We start from the raw sequence: 8,601 nt of genomic DNA on the forward strand, positions 1-8,601 counted from the left end.
TCTTAAGTTTAAATAATTATGTTAGATAAAGTTCATGTTTTTAATCCCAAAATAGTTTATTTTTAATTTATTTGTTAGTTTAAATATGTATGTGATTTTAATTTATTAGTTTAAATAATCATGTTAGATAAAGTTTATATTTTTTTTAATTCTAAATTAGTTCAGTTTTAACCTATCTTTTAGTTTAAGTATATTTGTGATTTTAATTCATTAGTTTAAATAATCTTGTTAGATAAAGTTCATATTTGAAATTCCGATTTAGTTTAGCTTTTATTTATTTTTAATTTGGATGTGTTTGTAATTGTAATTTAGTAGTTTAATTAATCTTATTAAATAAAGTTCATGTTTTTAATTACAATTTAATTCAGTTTTAATTTGTTCTTCACTTGTATGTGTTTGTGATTTGAATACATTAGTTTAATTAATCCCGTTAGATAAAGTTTAATCTTGATTTAATTTATTTTTTTAGTCTAGAGGCATTTATGTGTTTAGTTAATCTTATGTTAATTATGGATTGTTATTCTCAATTTATGCGCTTCTTGAATCCTTGTTGCTAATTCTTGATGGATATTTCATTAGCTTATTTGATCTAAATATTAATAATTTATTGCTTTGATAGTTTCCTTTTTGTTCAAAGGCCATTGGAAAATCATGAAGATTGGCCTCTACCATCACCATTATCATTTTTGTTAATTACTAAAAAAAATTTTACTTTGAGGTTTCATTTTTGTTTTGTTGGGTATTTTATTTCTTATATTTTATTTTTTCCAAATTAATTCCTTTTATTTTAAAATAAAATACTTTTCTCAAAAAAAATCATTTTAAAAATCTATTTCAAAAACTCATTTAGAGTCCTCAGGATCAAAATCTTTTTTTTTTATTATTTAAAAATAATATGCAACCATATCTTGTTCGGTTTGCATCCTTCTCGGTTTTCAACAAAAATTTTGGTTTTGAACAAAAACACGAATCAAAGCTTGTGGTCCCAAATAATGGGATGATTCTGAGCTAAATTCGTGTATATCAATTGGGGAATTGGTGAAACCCCTACATAAGAAAATCTTTTCAAAAATTATTTTTGTTGCCATTTTTGTCACTTGTTGAAATTATGTCTATCTTTTTTAGGAATTGTATACAGGATGAGTGTGATAATTATTGTTTTCATATACTTTGATAATTTTTGTTATGCTAATTAGATAACAAGCATGCTAGGGTTTCTTTATTTTATTATTATCTAATCCCTCATGTCTTATGGAAGCGCATTGTAAGTTATCTATGCTATCCAGGTACGCCCCCCCTATCACCTACTTTTCTAAATTTTGTAAACAATCATGTCACTGTGAAGTATGCATATGTTTGATAATCCTTAGGTGTTTAGATGTATGCTTGATTCACTATGATTAAATACATGTTGTGTGTTATACTTCTATACTAACTCTGATGTTTTATGATAGCGCTTGAAGAGCGGTTCAGGTACGCACCCTAACTCTCCGTTTTTGTGATTTGATCTTGTTTAGCATGCAAATCTTTTGAAATCACCTAGCCTACTTAGGTATCCATAATTAACCGATTAATTGCCATATTCCCCTTAACTTAATTAGTAGAGACCTCTTTAGGGCTTAGAGGGGTGCTACCTCCTAGAGGTACCTTCCCAATAAGTAACCTGATCCCCGGACCAAGACTTAGGTTTTCAAAGACACGCTTTTCCAAAAATTATGGAGTCATTTTTTTTAGGGTTTTATTTCTTGTTTTATTTTCCCTTAAAAAATAAAAATAAAATAAGTGGCGACTCCAACTTTTTTTCAAAAAATCAATTTTTCACAAATAAATAAAAAGCGAGTCTCGCCGATCGAGTGGGGACGCACGTGAAAAATGCGGGTCCACAGTACCTCTAAGAGGTAGCACCCCTCTAAGCCCTACAAAGGTTTCTATTGACTAAATTAAGGGAAATATTGCAATTACTTGATTAATTGAGGATACCTAGGTTGACTAAGATGATTTAAAAAAAAAAAAAATAGCACGTCAAATAAGATCAAATCACAATAAAGGAGAGTTAGGATGCATACCCGAACTGATTCTCAAGCGCTATCATAAAACATCAAAGTTAGTATAGAAATATAACACACGTCATGTATTTAATCATAGCGAATCAAGCACACATCTAAGCAACTAAGGATCATATCAAGCATAAATAAGGTTCACGACAACATGCATGTTCATGGAATTCCGAAAAGTAAGTGATAGAGAGTGTACCCGGATAACATGCATAATTTATAAGATTCCTCCAAAATGTTATAATGGTTAGGACAAGTACAAATTGTATAACATCTCTATTATGTCTAATATAGAGTACCTAAGCCAAAAGAGAGTCAAAATAAGTCAAATGACTCCAAAAGCAAGTAACAAATTCAAATAAAGTATAAAACCATCAGCATGTAGTTAGAAAAGAAAGCATCACAAAACAATTTCTAAAAAAAATGGCTTATAGTGGAATTTAACTATGAAAAATTTCAAGAAACAACTCCTACATATCTAGATCAACATACTAAAATCCAAACACTCATTCAAAGGACGGATTGCAGTAAAAACACCTAAGGGTTCTGCAAAGTCCAGATTAGATAAGAAAATTTGACATGCATAAACGAATTTAAAAAAAATAATAAATGATCACTTAAAATCATACAAAAAATTATAAACATAGCTCAAAGTGTCTATTTCACATAAAAAAAATGAATCTAGGGTTGGATTGTACGTAAAATTATTTTTAAAACACTCAAGCTAATCAGATGTCTAGAATCCAGCATGCATAGTAGGCATGAATTTGAAAAATCATATCTCCCTCAAAAAGGAATATTTTTTAATATTTTATGAATCCAAGATCAATTTTAAGAAGCCTAAAATGGAGTAAAAATATTGAATCAAAATTAAAAATCGTCTAATATTTTATTTTGAAAAAAGATCTCGGGTGTCCAGAACTAGGTGAAAACAGAGCCCCCTAAAGACTCGTTTATATCTTTTATTCCAGAATGGCTTTCTAACTCAAACGAAACTTTAAATTCAATTTTAAGAAGTGAAGAAAGTCATATAATTTTTTAAAAAAATTTTAAAAACATTCCAAAGTTTCTAAAACGAATTTTAAATCTAAAGGGTCAGTGGCAACTGGCAGCAAGAAAAAAAAGTTTTTGAAAATTTTTGCACCACTGGAATTTTCCTCCCAAGATGGCTATGTTGTTGTTTCTTTTCAGTAATATCTTCAAGCTTCTGGGTGTCCTCTGATAGGTTGGTAACCCGAACAGAATTCTCTTCATTAATGCATCTCATTTCAGTTCCACTTTTCTCTGCACCTGCTCTCATGCCTGGAGGAACATATTTCCCTTTGCTTATCAATGAATCCTTTAGAAGGTGGGACAAGTTCCTTGTATGGGCACCTTGAAGTTCTAGTTGTGGAGGTTGATGTTGTAGGCCAACGAAATCGTCTGTATATTGAACCTGGGTATCCAGGTCTAGTTGGCTCCTCCAAGGTGCTTGGTTTCTTTGATAGCATAACCACAACACGAAGCATGTTGGGTCGTGACTGTGGATCAACTTGAGTGCACAACAAACCAATCTGTACACACATCGCTACTTACTCAGCAACTGCAGATGATGCTAATGAGGAATCCAAAACCTCCAAGCTGCGGTTTTTCTTGTAAAATTTCCATGCCCACTCAAGTAGGCTCTATGCATCGAGATTTACATCAAATGTGGAATTCTTTTGACCACTTATTAGCTCTAAAATCAAAACCCCAAAACTGAATACGTCTGCCTTCACTAAAAGATGTCCATGCATGAGCCATGTCCCCATTGGTGCCAGCTACACGAGTGTTGACATGAGTTTAGTCTTCTGGAAAGAGACGTGTCATACCAAAATCAGCAATTTTTGGGGCCCATTTATCATCTAGTAGAACATTGTTAACCTTGATGTCCCAATGGATTATGCAACTATGGGAGTCTTCATGAAAGTAAAGCAAGCCTCGTGCGATGCCTCCAATTATGTCATACTTTCATTTCCAATCCAGTTCCTCTCGTCTACCTATTTTGAAGAGAAACTTGTCAAGATTTTCGTTGGAGATGTACTCATAGACAAGAAGTTTCTCTACACCACGTGTACAATATCCTAATAGATTTACAACATTTTGATGTTGTACACGAGACAACAACTTGGCCTCATTCTCAAACTCTTTCTTCACTTGATTCGGGTTCTATGACAGCTTCTTTACAGCAATCTCTATAATGACCGGGTGTTTTAGGCCACATTGGAAATTTTAGTTTGAAAAGTCTTTTTTTGAGTGGTGGTTGAAAAGTAAAAAAGAAAAGTGTTTAGAGAACATGTGTAAATTTTGGATTGGCGAAATTTGATTTATTGTGTTGGTCAATTAGGCGAGTTGAAAATTTTGTACCACGTCAGCCTTATGGTAGAAAATTTCTTAGGATTTTAGAAATTGAAAATTTCCGAAAACGAAAACGAAAATGAAAAGTGAATTAATTAAAATTAATTAAGTAAAAATTAAATGAAATTGATTATTAATAAAATTGAGAAAATTAATTTTTGATTTGTGTTTAATAAATTAATTTGTGTATTATAAAAAAAAATGAAAAATGAAAGAATTTGGAAATGAAAAATAAGCAAATGGAAATAAATAAAGGAAAAAAATAAATCAAAAAGTTGGACAGTGGGCCATGAGATGTGGGTTGTTAAAAAAAAAAAAAGGAATTGATTTGGGCCTTGGATGAATTGGCCTTAAAAGGAAAAAAAATAAAAAATAAAAAGGTTGGTTGGGCTTTTGGGCCATGGCTTGTGGTGGCTGGTGGATAAATAAATTAAAGAAAAAAAAACGGAAAAAGGGAAATTTTGAAAAGTGGCAGAACGGGGAGAGAGAGGGTCGCGACGGACTGTGGAGAAGTTGCACATCACTGGAACTTTGACCTGTCGTTTGGATGGCCGAATGACGTTCGTTTCGGCCCAATATTTGAGGAGGTATTCTACTCGACGAGATGAACGATTCTATGGTGGCTGATTGTGATTTTAACGATCGAATTCTTAGATCTATGGTAGAGGAACTTAACCCTAAAACTTAAATTTAATGATATTTTCCTTTGAAAAAAATTGTAAATCTTATTATTTTGAGTTAAGTAGGTAATATTGGTGTTGTATGAATTTTTTTGGATGATTTGGAATTTTTTTTTGAATTTTTGAAATTTCGGGAATTTCTTTTTGGTTGATAAATAATTGTTTTGAGTTGTTAAAAATGATTAGAAGTGTTGGAAAATTTTAAAATTAGGATATAATTTTAAATCTAGTGATATGTGAATTTTTGGGAATTGGTTGGAGTATTTTCGGAATTTTTATGGTGGAAAATTAGTTATTTTAGAATATTGAAAATCATTAGAATTGTTGGAAATTTCCAAAACTATAGTATAATTTCAAGTTTATTGATGTGTGAATTTTCGAAAATTTGTTGGGATATTTTCGAAAATTTTAATGTGGAGAATTTATTTTATTGGATTATTGGGAATGTTGAAATTGTTGAAATTATTGAGAAATTTTGGAATTGTGGCATTCATCTACATCATGGTTGTGTGAAGAAAGGATAAAAATTGTGAAAATTGTATGAAATGGAAAAAGAAAGGAAAAAAAAATGAAATTGTGATGAAAATTAAAAACCCGTGTGAGACGAATTAAGAAGGGTGAGAGATCCCTAATGTGAAAGACCCAAAAGTTTACCCCGGGAAGACTCTGAGTGGGGAGTGTATTTGGGTGCAGACGCGTATCCTTCGGTGAAAGCCCGAGAACGATAGTGCATTGTATGACTGTGTCACACGTTCATATGCATTTCATTTAATTGTTGAATGTTGTGGAATTGTGTATAATATTAAATATTAAATTATGTGGCTTGATTAATATTGTTGAAATGTTTCTTGTGTGTTCTTTGAAACTTAGAAATCCACATTAACTCCTTGGGTGTTAGGCACCCTACTGTGCAATGTGGAATGCTCACCCATTCATTTTTACATTTTTTTAGATGCAGATATCACTCCTGAGGATCCACAGGTAGGGTAGGAAGGACTTCAGGATGCTCTTGGAGCGGCCTAGTGGAGCGTGTTATTTTTATTGTGTTTGTGGTATTGGGATTTGTTTTAGTAACTATAAACTATGGATGTGTAATGAGACCTTAATTTGATTAAGTGGATTAACTATGAACTTTTATTTTGGATTGTAATGATAATTATTAAATCTTGATGCATTTGAGTAATGTTTGAAATATTGCTAGTTGGTGAGAACCCTAGTGTGGTTTATATGTGGAAAAAAAACATTTCAGAGTGTTTTGGTTGACTGCCAGCGTGGAGTAGGAGAAACCCTTAGGGTCAAACCTTTGACCTGGGGTCATGGGCCAAGTTTTGGGTCGCCCAGAATTTGGGTTATGACAATCTCTCTCCCATCATCTAACCTCCCCTTGACGACGGGACTGAAACCTCTTTCACCGAGCTTCTGGTGGAAATTTTTTATGGCTATGACTAGGGTTTCGAAAGAGAATAGCTTTTGTTCCTGGGCATCGATCTTCTCCAAATCCTTCTCTTTCTATCCCTCTTTGCTGGAACTGAATTTTAAGGGCTTCATTATATTCAGATCAATAGGGAATGTTGTTGTAGATGGTGCAATCTCTCCAAGGCTGCCACAAGCAAGACTGACCATTATCGTGGAATCACTGGGCCTTTTTTTTTTTTTATGCCCTCCAGATCTCAATGCCTCATAAACCAAAAAGCTTATTGCTATCCTCAGTCCTCCTCTATATCTTCCACAGAAACCATCCTCATTCATCCTCCAACCCGTGTGTCTTCCTTCATTATTTCCCCCTCAAATGCTGAATGATCTCCCATTCCCAAAAATCCTTAACTTTCCTTATCCATGGCCTTTATGTCGTTAAAGATCAGCCCCCAGAATTCCACAGAGACGTGCTCAAAATCCTTCAGAACACCACCTTCCTTTTGCAGCCAAAGTGGAGATATAAGAAAGGATCTCCTCTCCAATCCCCTCTTGTTCCCTTCCCAAAACCAAGTCTCTCCTTTAATCCATTTCTTACCGAATCCAAAAGTCGTCCATACGTGTTGGCCACTTACCATCATTGCATGCTAATCTCTTCCTTTTTTCCCACGATTCCTTCTGAGTCTCCTTATTTGGTCGTGATCTCCTCTCCTTCATGGCTTCTCATGCAAAATTAAAAATAAAATTTAAATAAGAAATCATGTAATTGGAAGTTAAGACCAAAATGAAATAGAATAAAATAAAATAAAATTTCAAATCACCTAGCCACAAAATCCAAGATATCAATTCATGGAATTAAATAATGAATAAATAAGTAAATAAAAAAATAAATTGATAAAAGGTATAAAAATAAATATTAGACATATGCAATTAGAAAAAAAAAATCAAGAAATTAAATTAATGCAACGGATCATAATAATTTAAATGTCAAACTCAAACCATCAAAAATAAAAAAATTCCTTTCACACAATCATAAAATAAAATAAATAAACAAAATACAAATAATAATAATAATAATGAAATGATATAAAATAAATCAAAATTGAGTTAATCCTAAAATCAATCAATAATATAAATAAATAAATAAAAACAAGAAAACAACTTTAAGTGAAACTAAATCTAGAAAAGTGCCTAGGCGAGCCTAAGGTGGTGCCCAATGGGCCAAGTGTACCTAAATAGGCCTAGGGTGCCTAAGTGGGCCTAAGGTGGTGCCTAATGGATGAAGTGTACCAAAATGGGCCTAGGGTGCCTAAGTGGGCCTAAGGTGGTGCCTAATGGACCAAGTGTACCAAAATGGGCCTAGGGTACCTAAGTGGGCCTAAAGTGCCTAAGTGCGCCTGTGGTGCCTAAATCTAGATTAGGGCTGCCAAGAGTCATAATGGAGTTAGATAAATCTCTCAACCAAAGTCCCCAAAGTGGTTTAGAAAAGATAGGCTACACGAGTAGTAATAAGCCACTAGGGAATTGTTGTAAAGTACCGAACAAATACCTAATAGAACATGTGCTAGGAGGACAAAATAAAGGGTCTACACATGATTTTTCTTTTTTTCTTTAGAAGAAGTGGAGCCATTATATACCATTTATGGAAATCATACTTTCACTCTAGTTGCTTTATTCCACTAAGGGGTTGTTTTCTAAATATTGCAAGTGAAGGCATAAATATCTTGGAAGAATCTTTGATTCTATTTTAGCTAAGATTCCATGATTTCTATCATTCACTTCAAGAAACAAAAATATTGAACATAGACAAATAAGGTATATGTATTAAACTTGACTAAGCATGGTATTCGTTACTTCGAAAAAAAATAAAAATACTTTATTAGTTAAATTTAAGAAGATTCCCTATTAACCATTTACCAAGAATATTTTTTTTAGATTTCCCACTATACAAGGATTTTTATATACCTTAAAAACGATTAACGAAATCTTGGGGAAATAAAATCAAATTTTGTGGATATAGTACATTTTTATCAGGCCTAAAACTTGAGATATTGAAATCCTTATTGATAAGGCAAGTA

At 32.6% G+C, this 8,601-nt stretch overlaps 1 pseudogene; it reads right to left on the reverse strand.

The window, feature by feature from the left end:
• Positions 1-3,322: 3,322 nt before the first annotated feature.
• On the reverse strand, positions 3,323-6,733 carry LOC109123489 (cysteine-rich receptor-like protein kinase 43; annotated as a pseudogene).
• Between the last annotated feature and the right edge of the window lie 1,868 nt (positions 6,734-8,601).

This window comes from Vitis vinifera, chromosome 12 (genome assembly GCF_030704535.1).
Source record: "Vitis vinifera cultivar Pinot Noir 40024 chromosome 12, ASM3070453v1".
Lineage (NCBI taxonomy): Eukaryota > Viridiplantae > Streptophyta > Magnoliopsida > Vitales > Vitaceae > Vitis > Vitis vinifera.